General features: G+C 46.2%; 1 protein-coding gene across 2 annotated transcripts in view; it reads left to right on the top strand.

The window, feature by feature from the left end:
• Positions 1 to 351: 351 nt before the first annotated feature.
• Positions 352 to 22527, top strand: part of KCNJ6 (potassium inwardly rectifying channel subfamily J member 6) — a 114743-nt gene continuing 92567 nt past the window's right edge. For both annotated transcript variants that reach the window (XM_082221350.1, XM_082221349.1), the window contains exon 1: positions 352 to 4230. The gene's annotated coding sequence lies outside the window, so the exon portion shown is untranslated. The remainder of the gene's footprint in view (positions 4231 to 22527) is intronic.

Here is a 22527-nt window from a genome sequence, read left to right as displayed (position 1 = left end):
ATCCAGAAAGCGGTGGAAATGGAGGCAGTAAAATCAAAGCAATTTGGCGTTTTCTGTTGAACGATGATAGCCATTGAACACTACAGCCCACAACCATCTCTTTACATATTGCCAATTCAAATTCATTATTGAACACAAGATCTAAGCCAAACACCTGCCATTTAAAATGAGATGACATGATGCAAGGAAAAGCAACACAAGGGCAGGGGGCTAATATAAAAGGAAAGTGTCATGGTGAAGTTCATATGTAAATATACGGGGGAAATATGGGGAAAGTTGTGTACTGGATTTAACAAAGGAGAGAGGGAAAACAAAGAAAGATTTATTCTAGACATGAGATAGATTTTTGCAGTTGAATTACAGCAATAACTTCACAACCTTTTACACACAGAGAACCTTTAGTTAACCAGTGGGTTTCCCCTCTCCCCTATTATTCCATATATCCAAGTGTAGCAGTCCTAAATGTAGATCCTGACAGCTGTTTAAAAATTGTGGATTTGTGATAGTTACATATCTTAATTAATGCCTGGAAGAATAAAGGCTGTAATGCAATTTATTGTTTGCTACATAAGTCATTCTGAGCAGCACCTCCATGGGATTCCTGACTTAAAACCTCTCGGCCTTGGAAGTCTAGCTGCCAAATACCACAGCAGCTGAAAAAGAAATACTGAAGAAAGGACAAGGGGAATTTCCCTCTGGTGTGACTCAAATAACAAAGCTTATTTAGCTAGTTTCCACCCACTGCTGTCTTTGTTCCCCTCCCGTTCTGGGTCTGCAGCATGCTCTGAAAATTTTCCAAACAGATGGTATCTCATCTCCACGAGGCATGAAATATTCTCCACAATAGCAGAATTTGGCCCTTTAAATATCATATGTAAAAGTTGCTTGCCATTTTAATTCCTTGTCAATTCTGAAAGGGAACTAAACATGGCACTATTAGAGGTACTGATGAATGGCAGCATTAAAAAAAAAACCAACCTGTCACACTTTCTTTCAGTGCAGTGGAACGCGAGTATTATTTGCAATCAGAGAAGAATCTTCTTCAAAATCCTGTGCTTTTCATCTGAGCAAAAATAAGGAACTTGTGGGTCAAGTCCCAAGGCTAATACAATGTTGTAAGATAATAAAGGCAGTGATCACTCTTCGTTTATCATGAAAAGAGCAATTCAACATGTAATAGAGCATCTCGCCTGGTCTCTAAGGAGCGTTGGTGGAATATCAATCTTTGGTTGGATTATGTTCATGTTTTCCTATTAAAAGGTCCAGATTTGCTGTTGAAAATCTCCCCTTTGAATGCACAAATCTCAGAGCCAGCTCACTCAGCCAAACAGTTGCTGCATGAAAATGTGGGAAGGTGGTTCTGTACAGAGTTCAGTGCATGGTGAAATAAAGTGGCATGTGAGCCACTTTGCAGCACACTTTTGTGAGTACGGCAGCCAATGGTGCAACAAATGTAAGTTGCAGTAAACTGTGTGTGTGTGTGTGTGTGTGTGTGTGTGTGTGTGTGTGTGTAACAAATTCACTGGACTCACATTTATGTTCTTAACATGCCAGTTGTGTCATGTGAATAGGCTGTTCATATTACTGATATCCAACTGAGATGCATTTTCCAAACACTCATTTTAACCATCCTTTCAGTGTCAAATATTTTAGCTAGGGACTGTGGTCATATAAGCCAACATGCACCCTGACCTCCTGACTAACAGAGACTCTGCTTCACTATATTACTAAAGTCAGAGAAAAGCATCAGAAGCCTGTAGACAACACTTTCCCAAGTGTCTTTTTTTTTTTTTTACAAAGCCATTACTGTTTAGAAATTGCAGATCTGTTGTTCCTGAGCTGCATGCCAGCACTACATGCTGGATGTAATGAAGGCCCAGAAACATCCCACATGGACTATAACATAGATCAAATCCAGGGTTCACTGTACAGATTCATTCACATAAATACTAGACTTAGGCCAAGTTACTCCAATAGGCTGCCATTCTTCCCCATTTCCCCACTAATAAAGTGCAGACCAAGACAGTGGTATTTGTCAGCTGCAAATATACTACACACCTCCTTCACGAAGCTTGAGGTTAATTACATGGAATCACAGGGCAGTTTCCCATCTAGAATTTGCCAGTATTAGAAATGTTTAGCTTTCACAGTTTTGTGTGCTCTCAGACCATGCCCTGGACCCAGAAGGCTCTTTTGGTCTTGTTTAAGCAATGGAGAACAATAAACATGAATATGAAAGAGCAAGACTGGCAATGGTCAAGTGCACACACACAGAGAGAGAGAGAGAGAGAGAGAGAGAGAGAGAGAGAGAGAGAGAGATGGATGCCTCCACATTAAGAGCAGGATGCCAGCCTGCAATGGTCATCCATTGAGCCCTGTAGAGCAACAGCTTTGGCTGAAGCAGTCAACACACCATCAAGAATTGCCTTGCTGAATATAGTGAAGGACCAGCTGGGTCCAGAGTCAAGTGAAGCTTGCCCTACCTGTCACAATGAGCATGATCCACCACTGGGCTTGCCTCTCTTCAAGCTCAGACAGCCACCCTTTGGAATCTCATGAGCATGATGGAGCTCACCAGTCTTGCTTGTTGCTTGTCCCCACCCAGTATCTGGTGATCAGAGATGCACTGTCACCAGGGACATTGTGAGGGGGTGGCTCAGGGGTAGGCTGAGCCCCAGGTCTTTTGCACTGGCCCACAGATCTGCTGCCCCTTGCCCTAAACATTTCATCTTTTTTAAAAAATGCTTGCTGTGTAGTTAGGCCTACTGCAAAGTGCTGCACTAGTGAGACCCACCACCGTATTAATTTGCCCAGAGGGAAATACACGTCATGGGCTTCCACTCCACATCTGTTAAGTTCCTACCAAGGTCACTAAACATGGGGGGGGGCTCTATCTTCATCTGTACCACCCAGATTAGAATCCCAATAGCCGATATCATTAGGGAAAGGGCGATGGCCCAGTGCATGCCAAAGGCTGCAGGTTCAACACACAGCATCTTGAGGGAGATCTCCCCTGCCTGAAACTCTGGACAGCTGCTGGCAGCCAGCAGAGACAAAACTGAGCTAGAAGGACCGATAGTTTGACTCGGTATAAGGCAGCTTCCTATGTTCCTGTATCATTTTTTAAATCTACACCACTTTGCCCTACAAAGTCTCATTACTATCTTCTCCCATTTATAGACAGAAGCTTTCTCTAAATTCTTGCTTGTTGTTATTCAGTGTGGACCTTGTCAAGCAAAGCTTCAAAATCCTACCACAGCATGCAACTCGCAACAGCCAATGTGATAATGTCTCTCAATTTCTTTATCCTTGCCAAAAATGTTCCTATTTTCTTCGCCAAAACGGATAATCCACACAGCCTTTTTTAGAAAGAGAGAGAGAGATAGGAAGGAAGGAAGGAAGGAAGGAAGGAAGGAAGGAAGGAAGGAAGGAAGGAAGGAAGGAAGGAAGGAAACACTATGAATTCCACATGTCCCCCTCCTACTTCAAGCAATCTAGCGTCTGTCCTCCTTTGCCTCAGCTCAGGAAAAATAAAAACCTGTTCCCAGGAAACGGAGCGGGTTGGTTGCACACGCAGTAAAGTTTCCATTTAGTCTCTTCCAAGCTGAAAAGGAAACAATCTCCCCTCTTTAAAAAAAAAAAAGTGGTCTTGGGGAGAACCTGCCATAGCTTGTACTTCGTCGGTTCTGCACTAGATGGCACTGCGCGAAGTTTTATCTGCTCTTGTTTTGTTCCAGCGACTGGAAGCCCAGGCTGGGATCGAGCGGAATTCATTGAAGCTGCGGGCTTTCGTGACGTGTCCCTGAGCGCTCCATTACTTTGCTCGCTGCCAGCGCTTCATTGTTCTTGCTCCCCTCCGATCTTCTTCTTCCGCCTCCCCGCCTTCCCTCGTGGTGCCCATTTGATGCCTTCGCCATCCCGCTGAACTCTGCCTGGGCGACCAGCGGGCGCCCGCTCAACTCCAGCCCTCTCGCCCGGCTGCGCTTGCGGAGGAAGCCCAAAGGGATCCAGAGGCAGGTGAGCAGCGCGCAGGATGGGCGCCGCGGAGAGCAGCGCGGGACCGCTGTAGACGCGGGACGCCTCGCCTGCCCTCGCCTTGGAGACGGGCATTGGCTCGAAATCGACCTTCCATCCTCCAGCCGCCCCAGAAAAGCCACCCACCCGCGCCCACCCTGCTCGGTCTCGGAGGGAGGAATCATGATCGAGTGAGCGAAGCCGCGCGCCGAACAGGTAGGGCAATGCAGCTTTCTTCCTTCTCGCCGCGCGCGAAGCCCAGGAGGGATCCAGCCCTCGCTCCTTCCCCCTCCGCCCTCGCCCACCCGAGCAGATCCCGTCCCAAAGTTGTGCTTTTTGGAGACGGAGGTGCCAACAGCATGGCGACAAAGGGACGGTCCGTTTCGCATCCTCTTCTTGGCTCGCCGGTGAAAACCTGGAAAGGCTTGGCGAGGTGGTGGAGGGAGGCTTGAAACGCAGCCGGCCACTTCTTCCAGATCTGTTTCTCTCTCCCTTCGGGTCGGAACTCCGGATATGTTGGTGGAGAAGGCTGTGGGGAAGGCGTGTGTGTGTTGTGTTGTTGAAGGGATCAATTGTTCTCCGATCCTGTTTACCAGAAAGAGAGGGAAGGGGCGGGTATTTTCGTTGGCTTGGTTTCTGTCCATGCAGCCAGATGTGCAACGGGAGGGGAGCAATAATTGGATAGTAAAAGTCACCCAGCCCCGAGATCCTTGAAAGTTGTGGCTCTCTTCTCCCTTCCCTGGCAAAAACCTCTTGGCTGAAATCAGACAAGTTACGAGGCTGTGGTGGATTTTTAAGAATAACCACATCTGGAGAACCTATTTGGACCTATTTGTTTGTTTACTAAGAACAAATGATTGCTAGTTTGTTTCATGAGGATAAGGAGACAAACCATGATCTAATTATGTAACTGAGCAGGGTACTTAATCCCACATTTCAAGCTCTGGGAGGCTGGTGTGGGAAATAGCAGAATGCTCCAAATAAAGACCCGCATGGCAACATTCAGGATATAAGGAGAGAATATTCCCACGAAGCTTGAACAGGGAAAGGCAGGGCTGAGAGTGCCAGCTGAAACCCGTGGCAGGATTCTGCCTGATTTCACTGGCGCTGGATGGCACCCTGAATTTGCATCATAGCAGAGCAATGGTTACAATAGAGTGGGGGGTGTCATTAAAAGAACAAGGCATCTGTGGCACTGTGACGCAATGTCACACAGTCATGCAGTGGCACCCATTTCCCTCCTGAATCTTTTGAGGAGCAAGAGAGTTCTGTGATGTGCAAAGCAGCAAGCGAAAGAAGTCTTTAGGCTAATGAGGTGATGCCTAATTTGTCTTGCTCGAAGGAACAGAGCTCACTATCACCATGGCGACCCAGGGAATATTAACTTCAATTCCATAGAACATGTGGGGTGGGGGGTATCTTTCCCAGTTGTAAGTGGGGTGGGATAATGAAAGGTTTGCTGCCACTGATTTAGTAGAGAAAGTTTGTGGCTTTGGGATGATGTCTTGCAGCAAGATCAAGTTGCCGTCTCTTAAGCATGGGATGCATAAACCATGATCAGCACCGTGGACAGTGCAACATGGAAAAGACACTCGATTCAGCCCTATGAACGTGGTGTTGCTTCTTGAAACTTTCCCAACTCTCTTTGGTCAGTTTAAAAGTTAGCATTCTAGTGAAAGGTGTGAAGTGGTGGAAGAGAGAGGTTTATTGTACATATTACAGCATGCAAGTCCCTTTTGCGGGGGGGGGGGGTGTTTAATCTGCTTTGTGCCTAGCAGTGGTGCAGCATCAGAAGAGTTCTTGGGAATGAAGAGCAGCTCCAGTAGCTGGAAAGCGGAAACAATCAAGCAATTTTAGAAAGTGATAGGAAGAGAAATGGAGTTGTTTTTCCCATGCTGGCTTATCTCTTGAACTTTTCAGGGCCCAAGATAATAGTGAAGAAATAGTTTTGCGGCATGTACTGTGCAGACATAGCGCAGTCTGCATAAAAAGCACAGCTCTGCCCCAGTCTGGAAGATGAAAAGGGTATGTGGGTACCACTTTGTTAAGTTCATGAATGCCCAGAACTGCAAAACTTACATTTTGCTTTTATTTGGTAGTTGTATAGCAATGCCACTAATTGAATGGTGCTAAAATTACAGGTCCACTGGGCTAGGAGGGACTCTAATGTATTCTAGTCTTAAATCAATTCATCTGGGATGGGACAGAAACTCTCTGTCCAATAGACATCACATCAAAGTCGCTAGCATTTATATTACACTCTCCTACAGGTAGAAATCTTGAACCGTCAAAAGTGTGCTATAGATGAATTCCTAAAGAAGAAGGATCACAAATATATATATATATATATATATGAAGTGTGAAGCATTAATTAAGGCTTGCAAAGAGCCTATGTATGGTTCCCCAAGTGTGAAAATGGAATAGAATCATAGAATCTTAGAGTTGGAAGGGACCAAAGGGTCATCTAGTCCAACCCCCTGCAATGCAGGAATCTCAGCTAAAACATACATGATAGATCCAACCTCTGTTTAAAAACCTAAAAGAAAGGCGAGTCCACCACCTCTCGTGGGAGTCTGTTCCACTGCTGAACAGATCTTCCTGTCAGAAGGTTTTTCCAAATGTTTAGTCGGAATCTACTTTCTTGTAACTTGAAGCCATTGCCTCAAGTCCTACCTTCCAGAGCAGGAGAAAACAAGCATGCTCCCTCCTCCATGTGACAGCCCTTAAGATCTATGAAGATGGCTATCATAGCTCGTCTTTTCCAGGCTAGACCTATCTCATTGTTGTTTGCCCCCTTTAGGAGTTCTAACAGACCTTTTGAAGCAATAGACTTCAAAAGCAACAAACCCATTCTCATTCCCGAGGTTTACTTGTTAACAGTTACAGACATAACATCCTAACAGAGCAATCCTCTACTCACCTCACACACAGATCAGAGACACATGCTGGCAGAGGTGCTATGCTGGCAGACTGGCTTAATGGCATCAAACGCAGACTCAGCCTGAGAGGGAAGATGGGGAAACACACAAGGAGAATTTTTTTTAAAAAAATGCATAAATGTTTCCAGGATCCTGTACCCACTACTAAGGGACTGGGCTGGCAATGGAGCCCAAACTGACATCCACACCACATCCAGAGAAAGCTAATGACTCCTGCACACTTTTGCCTGTGACATAAGGGTGGAGTGAGTAAAACATGGGAGACTTCTGTAGCAGTTAGGCATGACAGCCCGTGTTCCCCCTTCCCTTGCTTAGCCACATGGGATGCTCTGTTCTGGTACTCCCAAAACTTCCCTCTGATATTTGGACGAAGAGTGGTATACAAATGTAATAGATCATCAGCATGAGCATCAGTTGTTGGAGTGGAATTTGGTATTATGTGTTTGTGTGTGGAGGAAGTCAAGAGCAAAGTACCTTTTAGAGATCTAGGCATAGATGTGCTAGCAACGGGCTCAAGTTACCATGCATCTAACGAGGCTAGCCTGCTTTGTACAGAGTGCTCCCTTTGTGTGCAAGGTGCCCTTTCTCCACAGTTTCTCATCCCCAGAGTTCCCTTTGTGAACCCTTAAGCATGTGCAGTATTGGGCCAGAGTGAGATAATCCCAGACACAGCATCCTATCACCTCAGTTATTGTCTCCCTGTGTGGGGTTTATAGACTGATGGTAGTGTGATTGGGTGCTGAGTTACATCATAACCTGTGCTTTGTCACTGTGACATGTGTGGGGCCATCACTAATTTTTTTCAAAGAAAAAAATCTCACCTCATTGAAATCAGTGGGAGGAGTTGCACTGTCCATGAGTCAAAGAGGTAGAGAGGATGCAGCATAAATGTGCTCCAGCTGCGTGCTGCCACCCATGCGCCACCCACAATGCTACCCTGTTTAGCCATTTGACCAGCATGACCTGTCATGGCAGTTGCATATCAGATGTTCCTCCAACATTGCTGTGCCCCTGTCAAATACTTTAGCCCCCTCATTCAAGGATTTGTCAGTACAGAATTATGCCCTGAATATATTCAAAATGAAACCATCATTTCAGTGGAATAGCCCATGCTAAGTTGGTGTCCTCCAGACAGTGGCAGACCTTGGGGTCTCAAATTTCAGCAGCGCCCCCTGCCACTTGTGCCCTATTCTAAATCATAGTTGCCACATCCCCTGCAGCACCCCCAAGGCTCCTCACCCAGGGTGACCAAACCGGTCACACTCTCCTTAATCCACCTCTGCTCCAGACTGGGGCTGATGGGTGTTGTAGTCCCACAAATCTGGATGGCAACAGATTGGCAAAGCTGCAATAGTATTTTATAGAAATGGAGGAGGTGGGTGGAATGGTGGGCATGTCTGGGGGATTGCAGCTACAGTCTGCAAAGCAATCTCATTCCAGCACCACAGAAATCTAAATAAATCTATGGCCATACCTACTCCAGGCTTGGCATCTTACAGATAAACTAAAGGGCCTTCTGGCACAGATTAAACACTGAATGTCAAACAATTGTCAAATGACATATGCAATTGGATCAAAGATTACAGCCATAATCCTTCGTACACTGAATTTGGAGTAACTTCCAAGTAACTCTGCCCTGGGTCACTCAACAAAACTGTTTGATTGGTGACTGCTCTCAAGTGGTTACAAGAAGCAGGAGATAATAGGCAAATAAATGCTCTTCATGCTTTTCTGAAGCTCTAGTGCGTAGTCTGTTCTGCATACTATTTGAGAGCCTCCCTAAAATACAGCCGTGTACATAAGTATCATTTCACATTGACATTGCTAGTTCTATTTCTGTTTCTTGCTACCATTATTTCTCTCTATTGTTAGACATACAAGACAATCAAGAACAGAAAGGAAAACAAGAAAATAATAGTGTTCATTTAGGAAAGAAATCTTTCGATGAGTCATTTTGATTCTGTTCCCTGTGCAAATGCATGTGCGTGTTTTGTTTTGTTTTTTACATTTCACAAACACACTGTCTTTTAGTACTTTACGTAGTCTTCAACAGACAACAAGCAGTAAATACACATTTTTGTGGAGGGGAAAATAAATTGAAGATTTATATACCTGGAGAAAAATTTAAAATATGTATTTGTAATCAAATGTCTTATTTTTATAGGCATTAAGTTATCTCACCCTGTAACTTAGTGAAAATAATCTTAAGGGGCAGGGAGGGAGGGAGAAAGAGATGGGGGCGGCAATCAACCAGGAACTACACATGTCCTTGTCTCTCTGAAGTCTGTAGAAAATAATGAATTCTGTAGAATATTGCAAGTAGAAACTCCAGATTCTATGACCAGATTATAGTGTATATATTAGTTACACATAATGCTGACAACAGAATATACATTTTTTCAGATCATGGAATTTGGAGGCAATGGTGAGGATTAAGGTGTTAGGAGGAAACAGGATTTAAAATGCATTTGGGCAGCAGAATCATAAGGAAGAATTACTGCATCTTCTCACTGTCCGCAAGTGCTTGTCTATCTGTGAGTGCTGACCAGCTTTTCCCAGTGAACTCTGGTTTTTCTGTGACACCTTATGCAATAGCAGAATGATCGAGCCCGGAGGGATGTTGCTTATGCCCCGTCAGTTCTTCATCCCACACTCTGCCGAGACCAAAGAATGCAAGTCAACGTTTTGATTTGACTAAAATCAATGTCACACAACAGTCCTGATCATCCTCAGAAACAAGCACAGTCAACTGGGTTGGTGGGGTGATGAAATGCTCACATCACACACAACAGCACATACCTCAATGCAGTGCAATGTCAGGATTCCTGGGGGTTTTCCCATTTGTACCCCACTCTTCCTCAAAAAGACTGAGTAGCTTGCAGATGGTTCCCTGGTAGTCTCACATCCAGGCAGTTGTCAAGCCAGGTATGTTCATGCTGTCCAGCACACTTGTGTAAATACAAGATTCAGTTCCTTACAGCAATATAAATTTCTGCACCAGCATAGCTGGTATAACCAGTGCTTTTTTTCTGGGGGGACGCAGGGATACGCATACCCCTAAACATTTTGTGAATTTAAGTTTGGTCTCATTGAGGGGCAGTATTTCAATATGAATAGGAAAATGAGAATATCCCTAAACATATATTTTTTTTGGGGGGGAGCACTGGGTATAACAAGGGAAGGAGCAGAGGTCAGCAAAGCATTTAACCACACCAGATCCATACATTGCTTTGGAAGGGAAAATTGTCCAAAAATTAGTTGTGGGGGGTGAGGGGTTAAGGATTCATCTTCTAACACTGTCACGGGTACTAAATCTCTACTGTCCCTCAACATAAACTAGGTTGTTCCCTGCAAGAAATAAAGAACCAACAGAAAATAGCCCCTTAGGCAGATTCTGGGACCTAAATCTCTCCCCAAACCAGTCCAACATATGGACCTATACCTACCAACCAATAGGACTGGGCTGCCCCAAGTTAGAAATTGATATTGCTAGCACAGTTTGTTACTTCCTTTATAGAAAGCTAACAGTTTGCACCTCAAAGGTACTGGGAACATGAAACTGCTGTCTGTAAGCCTAATTATTTGGTACTGAACAGCGTGTCTTCTTGTGTATGAAAGGGGTGGGTGGGAAAGAGATAAGACACAGCAGCTAAAAATATTGGTCTAGAAGATATTGGTTCCCATGGCCTCCCTCTCCATAGAAGCTTGAAAAACGAGAATGAAAAAGAGCCATCATAAGCATTGATAACAAAACTGTTCAGCATATGTGTGAGTGTTTATTGTTACATAAGCTAATAGTCTAATAATAAAATTATTCAAATACAATTTAAATGCTATTGAAATGGAGGAAGAAAGGAAAGAAATTGCTATAGTCATCCAACCTCCAAACTAAATGAATTCACCGATACTTTTTTTTAAAAAAGAATGTTTTTGATAAGTCCAACATTGTAACTTGCCAAGATAGGAATCATATTTTGCCCTCCTACAGATGTTCAATTCTCTTGTCAAAACGAAATCTTTTTACACTGTTCATTCAGTGAGAAATTTGTATTCGTTTCTGGAGACAAATCACTCCAAAGACAAAACAATTAAAATTATGTCTGAGAAATAGATTTCCTCTCGTCTACAACTCTTAAGAATGCCCTCACATCGGATGCTTGGCCAGATGAGAACTAGATGAAAATTATACTCTGTTTCAGCTAACTATATTAATCATGTCTGTGTAAGGGTCAGATGGCAGAGTGCACCATTAAAACATCACACTTACCCAGGAATTATTTCCATGTTTTGAATGTTAACCATCTGAAATGAGAGGTAAATGTTACTTCCTATTGAAAGTAATAATAATAAAGTAAGCTTTGCTTTGAACAATTTTAGTATCACAAGCATTTGATAGAAGGTGCTTTAATTTTGGTTTTTATTATCAATTGCTTATGTTTTACATCTTTAATTAGCTTTTATTGTTTTATTGTTTGCGTGTATATTTATTTTTCAGAATATAATAATAAGAAGAAGAAGGTTCTGTTGTTAGCCACCATGGAAATACTCAAAGGAGAAGTATAAGTAAAATAAGAATAAGATAAATAAAATAAACAAACCAATTTATTACGATTGGTGAGTGGTAAGAAGAGCAGGCAAGTTGTGGCCCCTGTAGCAACTTTCTGGACAGTTTATAGACAGTTTCTACCATCTCTTATTATCTCCTGTGAAATGCCGGGGGGGGGGGATATGCTCTGACCAAAGCTATATGAGCTTCTGTGATATTACATAGCCCATATGTTACTGTTGCTGTGGCCTGAATGAATCTGCCTACTGTGATGACAGGAGAAAATAAGTTCCTATGGGAGCAAGAAGCACACAGGGATTGTTAGGTGTTATGGCAAAAGACTGCTCTGTAGTGAAGGGGCTAAGTGGGAGAGAAATTACCACCTCAGGAAGAAAATACCATACTCTTGTCTCACCACAAAATTGTGGGAGACAAGAGTAGGGTACTTTCCTACAAAATTCCCACAAAATAGGTGGGAGGCTGTGCCACAGCCAGCAAATCAGCATAGCTTTTACTGGGATGGAAATTTATTTCTTACTTATTTAATGCATTTTTGTCAGGGAACTGACATCAGAGGGAAAGGAGGTGATAGGGCTCCCAGAGACTGGGAGAGACTCAACAGCCAAAGCAGGGACCAGCAGGGGGAGCGCGGGGTCTCTGGAGGAGGATCTCAGGAATACTGAGAGAGATGCAGCAGCGCAGGCAGGAAGCAGGGGGGAGAAAGGGGTGAGAGACACGTCCAGTGAAAATAGTGGGGAGGTGTCAGAAGCAATTGCAGGGAGACCCATGCTTCGTCGGAAGCTGTCACGTCGTGAGTCCAGGAGACGTGTTTCCGTTAAGGAACTTCTTTGTTGGAGGCGTTTCCGCAAACAGCCACTGTCGGACTCTAACAGTGACTAGAGCAGACATGTCTGAGGAGCTCTGTCACACACAGAGGTTTGTGGGGCCGCACAAACTCTGAAGGGGCACCATTTTAAGCACAAGCAGCTAATCATCCCCTGATAGCAGTCCGACAGTCTCTGTACGCTGCCTGTGCAGGAGAAAGCATCATGAGCGACCCAGCCGGAGCCGGAGGAGCAGGGGGAGGAGCTGATCCAAGCTTGGAAGAAAGATGCCGAGCATTGGAGGTCCAACTGGCGCTGCAGACGGCGAGGCTCGAGGAGAGGAGGGCTCAAGATGCAGACAAGAAGGGGAGAACCACTCAGTTCCCCAGAAAGGTACCAGGATTGGTGCAGAAGTTTGGGGGGGACCCCAAGGATTACCATGCCTTTAGGACTGAAATGCAATATGCCCTGAATGTCCAGTTTGATGAGTTCCCTGATGAGGAATCTCGAGTTGCTTTTGTAATTGGGCATCTTGAGAAGGGCGCGCGAGACTGGGTTCGACCCCTGATGGCAACGCACAACGATATCCTAAAGGACACTATGAAATTTTTTCGTGCAATGGATATCATGTTTTCCAGCGACATTGAGGAAGGGGTGGTGCGCAGACAGTTAATGGCTTGCAAGCAGGGAAGCAGATCTGTCCGTGAGTACTGGACTGAATTTACCATGCTGATTCACAGATTGGGGTGGGATTTATCGGCAGCACCCATTCAGATGCTATTTGAAGAAGGTCTTTCTTCAGCTGTGAAAGACGAGATGGCCAGGAGCCCCAGGGCGGTGTCTATGGATCAGCTGACCAAATCTGCGCTGACCATTGGAGCGCGCCAGGAGGCAAGAGCCTTGGAGAGGCGGGAAGGGAGAGGGGAACGTTGGAAGGAGTTACGCATTCCAGACATTCCTGAGCCAGCTTTCCCGCCGGCAGAGCCGATGGAAATCGGAACAGCCCGCGCGCGCGCAGTTTCAAAGCCCAGTGAGGGGGCGAAGAAGGAGGGAAAGGGAGCCCGGAAATGCTATCTCTGCCAACAGCCAGGCCACTTTGCCAGAGTCTGCCCCCAGAGGAAGGAATGGCAAGGAATGGTGGGGGCTGTTGAGGGGGAAGAGCAGGGAGAAACGAAGCAGGTAAAAGCCAACGCCTGGTTGCCATCAGGGCACTGCAGCCAGGCCAAAGAGCAGTGAAAGTGCCCCTTCCCCAAGTGCCAGTGCCAGAAGCTCCTCGACCGGCTCTAGTGATTGAAGTGTCGCTAGAGCTGCAAAATGGACACCCCCTAAAAATAAAGGCACTGTTGGACTCAGGCAGCTCCTGCAATTTTATGAGCAAGGAGTTTGCTGCTGAACACCAGATACAGACTATCCCTTTAAGCAACCCCCTGCAGGTGACTACGATCGATGGCAGGGAACTGTTGGGAGGAGGAGTCAGCTTGCAGACCATCCCAATGATAATGAGGGTGGCAAGGCACACAGAACTGATAGCGTTTAATGTGGCCACCTTGGGAGGTGCTCCCATTATTTTGGGAATGAGCTGGCTAGCCCTACATGATCCGCTGGTGGGCTGGCATCAAAGAGTGGTTTCCTTCGGTTCCGCACATTGCTTAGAACACTGCAGGGGGGAAAAGGGGTCAGCAGGGGCCCAAGCCACCCTGGCAGGGACTGAAGTAGTGGAGAAGGGGAAGGTGCCACCACAGTATGCTGATCTCAGCGACGTGTTCAGCGAGAAGGAAGCTGACCAACTACCTCCGCATAGACCCTTTGATTGCCAGATCAATTTACTCCCTGGAGCACAGCTTCCTGTAGGCAAGTTGTATGCCATGTCAGACAGGGAAATGCAGGAGTTGCGAGCGTTCATTGACAAGAACCTGAAGAGGGGCTTCATCAGAGAGTCCAAGGCAGCGGGGGGTAGCCCAGTGTTTTTTGTGGACAAAAAAAACACGGACAAGCCGAGGCTGGTATGTGACTTTCGGGCCCTAAATGCAGTGACAGAGCCGGCGGCTTTTCCTATGCCCAGGATTGATGATATTTTGACCAGGGTGCGGAAGGGAAAGATTTTTACAAAGCTGGACCTAAGGGGGGCGTACAACCTGATACGTATAAGGAAAGGGGATGAATGGAAGACCACCATGTTCACCCCTTTGGGGGCATTTGAATACTTAGTTATGCCTTTTGGATTACAAACAGGCTCCGCGTGTTTTCAAGCTTTCATGAACCACGTACTGGGGCCTTTGCTCTACAAGAATTGTGTGGCCTTCTTAGATGACGTGTTGGTGTATTCGGAGAATGAGGAGCAACATGTGAGAGACGTCAGAGAAGTGTTGAGCAGGCTGCAAGCCAACAGACTGTGGGTGAAACTGGAGAAGTGTCAGTTTCATACCAAGGAGGTGGAATTCCTGGGGTACCGCTTGTCAGATAAGGGGTTGGCCATGGACCCCGGCAAGGTTCAAGCGGTGCTGGAATGGAAAACACCCAAGACCAAGAAGGATGTGCAGAGGTTCCTAGGGTTTGGAAACTTTTATCGTAAGTTCATCCGCAACTTCGCCCACCTGACGGCGCCCATCACGGACTGTCTCAGCAGCAAGAAGAAGTTTGTTTGGACGGGGGAGGCGGAGCGAGCGTTTGAGGAACTGAAAAGGGCCTTCGCCTCTGGCGAACAACTTCTACATGTGGATTTACAAAAAAAGCTGAGGGTCGAAACAGACGCGTCGGACAGAGCCATAGGGGCGGTGCTTCTTCTGCAGCCGGGGAAGGAGGGGTCTGAGTGGCGACCGTGTGCCTTCTTTTCGCGGAAGCTGAACAAGTCTGAGAGGAACTACACGGTGTACGACCGGGAACTTCTTGCAATTTATGAGGCCTTCCGGAGATGGAGGCACCTACTAATTGGTGCACAACAGAAGGTGCAAGTGTGCACGGACCATAAGAATCTAGAGTATTGGAGAACTGCGCGAGTGCTCAACCAACGGCAGTTGAGATGGGCCCAGGAGTTCTCCAAATTTAACTTTGAGATTTGTTACGTACCAGGCCCGGAGAACGTTAGGGCGGACGCTCTCTCACGCAAACCTGAATATTTGGAGGGAGAGGGTGTACCCGAAGAGACCCATGTCATTCCCGAGGACCGCTGGGTGTGTGGGGCGGCATTGGTGGGGCAAAGGGAACTGGTAGAGGGAACGGGGCAGGATGAATACGCCCAGGACAAACTCAGGAGTCTTAGGAGGGAGGGAGACAAACCCGGGGGTTTTGAGGAGAGAAATGGGGCGTTGTACTACAAGGGAGCGTTATACATACCTGAAGGGGAATTGAGGGAAAAGGTACTCAAGCAACTGCACGATAACCCCACAGCAGGGCATTTTGGGCAACACAAAACCATGTGGCTGGTTACCAGGGAATTCTGGTGGCCCAAGGTCAGGGAAGATGTGCGTGAATATGTGAGAGGGTGTGACCGATGCCAACGAGCCAAGGGGGAGAGGCGGGCACCGGCAGGTTTATTAGAACCACTACCCACGCCGGAAAGACCGTGGGAGGCAGTGGCAATAGATTTTATGACTGATCTGCCCAGGTCCAAAGGGAAAACAGCCATTATGGTGGTGGTAGATCTGTTAACCAAGATGGCCCACTTTATAGCCTGCTCACATGCGGTCACAGCAGAAGAAACCGCCAAATTGTTTGTGGAAAATGTGTTTAGGTTGCATGGCGCCCCCTTGAGGGTGGTTTTGGACCGAGGGAAACAATTTACTTCCAGGTTCTGGAGGAAGCTCATGAGCTTACTGCATGTAGAGGTTAATTTCTCTACTGCCCGTCATCCAGAAACCAACGGGCAGGCGGAAAGAGCTAATGGTGTCCTCCAGCAATATTTGAGGTGTTATGTTAATGACAGAGAGAATGATTGGGTGGAGAAGCTGGCGTTGGCAGAATTTGCTTACAACAATGCAGAGAACGTGTCCACGGGGATGAGCCCTTTTTTGGCCAATCACGGGTGTCATCCCCGAGCCTTCCCAGGGGGGGAGGGGGAGAACTGGAGCGTTCCAGCAGCAGAACAGTTCGTTGAAGAAATGGAAGCGATCCATCGCCAACTCCAACTTAATTTAAACCGGGCGAAGGAGGAATATAAGAGGCAGGCAGACAAAACCAGAAGGGAAGGGGAAAGCATTAGGGTGGGAGACCAGGTGTGGCTGTCCACCCAAGGGTTACCATTTAAAGGAGGTTGTAAGAAGTTAAGACCCAAAAGACTGGGCCCATTTGAAGTCACGCAACAGGTCAACCCAGTGGCTTTCAGACTCCGGTTACCGAACCACATGAAGTTGCACCCAGTGTTCCACAGATCGTTGCTGTCACCGTATATAGGGGACAGAGAGGGGAGGGTCAATAGGGGACCAGCGATGGAGGAAAAAGAACACAGCTACCATGCAGCGGAGATCCTAGATTCCAGGTGGAAAGGAGAGCAAGTAGAGTATTTGGTAATGTGGGAAGGGGAACCGGAGTCGGAAAACACCTGGGTCAGGGCAGAGGATGTAGATGACGAGGTTCTAATTGAAACTTTTCATCAGAGATTCCCTCGAAAACCCCAGCCAGTGGCGAGGTTCCGGAGGGAATACTTCGCCACCACAGACGAAGAAGAGGAGTTGGAGGGGTTCTCTGATTCCGAGGTGGAGGAGGATTCAGCGAGTCGGAACAAAGACCGATGGAGGGAGATGTTCGAGACGTCGGAAGATGAAGAGGATTCGTTTCGGGGTTTCAGCTCCTCACCGCCCAGAGGAGAGGGAGGGGGCGGGGGGGAAGGGGGCCCTGGAGGGGAGGTGGATGTCAGGGAACTGACATCAGAGGGAAAGGAGGTGATAGGGCTCCCAGAGACTGGGAGAGACTCAACAGCCAAAGCAGGGACCAGCAGGGGGAGCGCGGGGTCTCTGGAGGAGGATCTCAGGAATACTGAGAGAGATGCAGCAGCGCAGGCAGGAAGCAGGGGGGAGAAAGGGGTGAGAGACACGTCCAGTGAAAATAGTGGGGAGGTGTCAGAAGCAATTGCAGGGAGACCCATGCTTCGTCGGAAGCTGTCACGTCGTGAGTCCAGGAGACGTGTTTCCGTTAAGGAACTTCTTTGTTGGAGGCGTTTCCGCAAACAGCCACTGTCGGACTCTAACAGTGACTAGAGCAGACATGTCTGAGGAGCTCTGTCACACACAGAGGTTTGTGGGGCCGCACAAACTCTGAAGGGGCACCATTTTAAGCACAAGCAGCTAATCATCCCCTGATAATTTTCATTGTGCAATTCAGGCAAAGAAAGGAGGAGGGGGCATCAGGCCACTTACAAATGTCAAGACAGCCCTCAGGCTCACAATCTAAAAATACCCGACACAAAAGGGAAATGGATTGGGAGGGAGAAGAAGAAAAAACTCTGGCACTATATTGCAATGACCAACTGGAATGAAAATATTTCAAGGTGGAGAGAAATCAAAAGTTGCTAGTATTTTGACAGAGCTGACAGACATGCCATACAATTCCGTCTCTGCCTCTCTCCTATATGGAATGAATGCAGTAGATCAGGCATAGGCAAACTCTAGCCCTCCAGAGGTTTGGGATTACAATTCCCATCATCCCTGACCACTAGTTCTGTTAGCTAGGGATGATGGGAATTGTAGTCCCAAACATCTGGAAGGCCAGAGTTTGTCTATGCCTGCAGTAGATGATAACTGAGGAAGGAGCCTGGTGGAGCCAGTGTTTCAGCAGAGCAAATGGAGAGGCCTTGCAATGGGTTTTGGGGGAAAGCAAGTACCAATGGCAGGTCATTCCAGAACAAAAGTGGAAGTAGGTGAATGAGGACATCCAAATCTGGTCCTGAGAGAAAAAACAGCCTGCAGATGCTCAGAACAGAGAATGCCTTTCCCTCTCACCCATAGATGCTGAGTGCCTTCTTTCCTGCTGAATTTCCCATAAGTTTCTTCCTACAGAAACAATGATGTATAGATTGAAAGAAGAAAGCCGAAGGCTGGAAGGAAAAACAAAATGACAAGAAAACGAGCTGCTAATTCAATGGTGTAATCAACTGTGTTCTGCAGTATTTAATCAGAGGATCCCTCCATTCATTTATCCAGCTCAGGCTTCTGCTGCAGCATTGCAGGACACCTTCTGGTCCCGTTCCCCACCCCCCCACCCCATGAGGAGGAGAATTTTTTCAGTCGCATAAGAAAAAGGGAAATTGTGAGGGCCATTTCACACATTACACAGAAGCATACCTGGGTTAGCCACTGCAGATCTGTGTCACAGGAAGCAGCCGCCAATTATGGCTTAGACTTGCATGATACACGCTTGCTGTTGTCACATTCCCACCTTACGTATTTACATCTACTGCCCTAAAGCTGCTTGTGAAACAGAACTGTGTATCAATCCTTGGTATGTGGTTCTTCCTAGATTTAACCCTATTAAGGGCCCTTTCAGTTCATTGAAATTTAAGGGCCAAAACAGATCTGACAGAGGATATAATTGGTTGGGCTCTCCTGTGGTTCTTACGTTGCTTATGAGCTGCCCTCAGAAGGGCTGCTTTGAAGATCAAGGAGATGGTGCTCTGGGAGACGGTGAGTCACTTTTTCCTTCATTGCCCTTTTCCAGATATGACCTCTACTCCACCAATACCCTAAGCATCTGTCAATGTGTTTTCTCCCTAAGCAGCTCTGGGGAAAGATTTCTATAGGCTCCTTGACTTCTCTCTGACCTAGCTGCTTGGGGGAAAGATCCATTGCTATGATATAACTGTGTGTCCCTGTGAGCATTTTGGTTGGGGAGAGCCTGGCTGAAGGGGGACCACCTCAGTCAGAAATAGCAGGTTGCTCCCCTTCCCCATCCTCTATGGAGCTGGCTGAGGCCAGATCCATGCCATGCATCTCCAGCACATGTGTATGACATTCCCCAAAGAATCCTGGGAACTTCCCCCTCACAGAGCTATAGTTCCCAACTCCAAGGGTTCTTTTGTGGGGATTAATATGCTTTGGATGTGATTTAAATGTATAGTGTTGATTGGCCCTAAGAGGGCTCTGGGGCATTTCCTGCCAGATCCTTTTGTTCCCAGTCTGCATGGGAGAATCCAGAAAAATGAGGATGGGGTCCAGATGACCTCCTCTGGTCTTGGGTCCTGTCTTCTGGTGAGCCACAATCTCGTAGCTGTGGCCAATAAGCCAATAAGCCAATGCCTTGATCATTGCAGTTGAGGGTGTTGAATCCAAAGTTGTTCTTCTATTTGTGGAAGGAGTTTTTCCCTGAGTAAAAGGACCCAGTAATCTCATTTGGATCCAGACCTGGACATTTTGTGATCATCCCTTGGTCTCCAGCCATCTGTGGAGGACAATGAAGATTCCAGCTTCTTTCTTACAGGATTATGTTGGAGAGGTTGTAGTGAGCAAGCATTAAAAATAAGAGAAACCTCATTTAAAATATTATTTCCCTTTTTAATCTTGCTGTATTTCGATATCTGAATATAAACTGTTATTCAAGGCTCATGTAGTAACTTTGTTTTGTGCTGAAGTTCTCACTGGACAGAAACTTGCCCCCCCCCCAAAAAAAAGTCAAAGCTTAAGAGAAAAGATTTTAGGGGCAGTATTTGTCTCTAGGTGCTTTACACTATATTTTGTGAATAGTTCTCTAATTTGGGCTTTTGCCTGACAGAGAGGAAACCTAGCCTAGCTTTCAGGCTTTACTATCTAGAGAAAAGGTAAAAGGTAAAGGGACCCCTGACCTTTAGGTCCAGTCGTGACCGACTCTGGGGTTGCGGCACTCATCTCGCTTTATTGGCCAAGGGAGCCAGCGTACAGCTTCCGGGTCATGTGGCCAGCATGACTAAGTCGCTTCTGGCAAACCAGAGCAGCACACGGAAATGCCATTTACCTTCCCGCTGGAGTGGTACCTATTTATCTACTTGCACTTTGACATGCTTTTGAACTGCTAGGTTGGCAGGAGCAGGGACCGAGCAACGGGAGCTCACCCCATCGTGGGGATTCGAACTGCTGACCTTCTGATCAGCAAGCCCTAGGCTCTGTGGTTTAACCCACAGTGCCACCCGCGTCTCTTAGAGAAAAGGTACCTGCTTTTAAAAAGCCTTTTAGTTTACATGATAGACAGATGGCAATTAAGATGCAGAAAGTCTTGTTTAGTCGCTACCAAACAGGGCAATTGAATTGCTGCGGAAATGGTCCCTTAATAAAGGCATGAGATCTCCCCCGACTTTAATTTACTAGTGGTCGTTGCACGACAGCTTTCTAAAGAATGGAAATCAGTTCCATCAGCTGTCATCCAGTGTCATTTTGCTGCCGTGTTATAAAGCTTTTCATTGACTTGTACTGACATTGTAGTAGCTCTGCAGGAACTTCTGCTATGTCCAGTCAATCAAAGAGGAGAAGCAATGTCAGGACCTCTACACAGCTCTTGCTAGTTGCCTTTGGCTTCTTCCTGTTCTTCCCTTGCCACAGTAGCCTCTGTCTAGATCACTCTGAAGATGACACTGAGGACCAGCTCAAATTTATACACTTCCTTCTGGATTTCATTGTGCAATCTGTCCTGGATGTCTTTGTCTGCAGCAGAAATGTGGAATCTGTGGCTCTGTCAGTGTCACTAGACTACATTTCCCATCATCCCTGGCTGTTAGCCATGTTGGCCAATGGAAACTGAATGCCAATACCATCTGAGGAGGGACAGATTCCTCATTCTCAGGCTACAAAATTGCCTGGAGATAATTATTATATGCTGTTGTTTCATTATACTACTTTTGTGGCTTGGAAAAGGTGTTATGCTGGTAGTCTTGCATATTATTCAAGGGTCTGTGTTATTTTGTAAATTTTCTTGTGGTGCTGAATTATGGTGCATTGTGTTGTCTTTATTCTATAGTCCTCAGCTTCCTTGACCAGGAAATTAACATGGATCGTAGGTATTGATAAACCTACCTTCGATTAATTTGTCAAATCCCCCTTTTCTCCAACTCAGAAGTCATCATCACATCTTGTGCCAGCAAACCCCGCAGTGTTTGATTGACTATTAAGTTAAGCATGCATTCTGTGAAGACATGATTTCTTTTGTCCATCAGTTTCATTAGATAATCCAGAATTCTAGCGTTATGAGAGAAGGAGGTGTTTTTTCCCCTCCCTCTACCCACTTTCTACACATCATCATTTTAGAAATATCTTTAGTTGTCTTTTTTCCTACATTAGAGATGCTTTATCCTTCTCCAATCTGAGCATTTTGGCTGCCCCATTTCTGCATCTTTTCCAGTTCTACCATATTTACTGAGATGAGGAAATTAGAGATGTAAAAAGCATAATGGCATTTTTCCACCCCTTTTTTCTGATTACCGAGCACCAATTTTGCCTTTGTCACATTCACTGAACACTGAGTTCACATTTTCATTGAGATCTCCACTGTGACCACAATATGGTTGACCCGGTTAGTCACAGTTCAGACACCATCAATTTATATGTTGTATATTCCCCAATTTGCATAGTTTTACACTGAAGTTACACTGGACTGGATCTAACTAGCCATCTTGTTGCCTAGTCAGCCAGTGGAGAAATCCTGTTGCAATTCTTCACTCTCTGCTTGGGTTTTTACCAACCTATTTCCATATAATCTGCAAACCTGGGACCCTACGAGCCATACCATTTGCATCCTGACTGCAGTGCATTTTTACACAAAATACTTTGTTATTTAAAGTAATGTCATCCTGCTCTTCAGCTCAAAATTATTCCCAGAGCAGCTTACAAGGATCCATAATAATACAGTCGCTGATCACAGGTTGACAATGTAAAAGAAATGGCACAAAAGGAAATGGAATTGGGAGGGAAGAAGAAAAGGCAGCGGCAGGTGCTAGGTCTTGGTTACAAGGAGGAGGGAAGTGAGCTCCTTGAGCTGGATGGGGGGGCAGGCTGGCCTCCCCCTTGCCATTTTGATATTCCCTGGAGGCAAGGGAAGAAACCTAGCAGTGATCCTCCTTCTTCCAGCCAGTGGTAGAGGCCAGAGTGTGCTTCCCTTCAGCTTTGCAGTCCCTGGGACAAATTAAATAGCACCAGCTCCAACACAGGGCTTTGGGACAAGGGGGGGTGTGTGGAATGCTTTTCTGCTTCTGCAAGAACTGTCCATTTAGTCCTGCCCATTCAACCAATACGTGACTCTCGTAAGAGGAGCT

This window comes from Podarcis vaucheri, assembly GCF_965113315.1.
Source record: "Podarcis vaucheri genome assembly, chromosome: 4".
Taxonomy (NCBI): Eukaryota; Metazoa; Chordata; class Lepidosauria; order Squamata; family Lacertidae; genus Podarcis; species Podarcis vaucheri.
The sequence above is the reverse complement of the archived record's forward strand: the minus strand, read 5'-3'. Positions and strand labels throughout refer to the sequence as shown.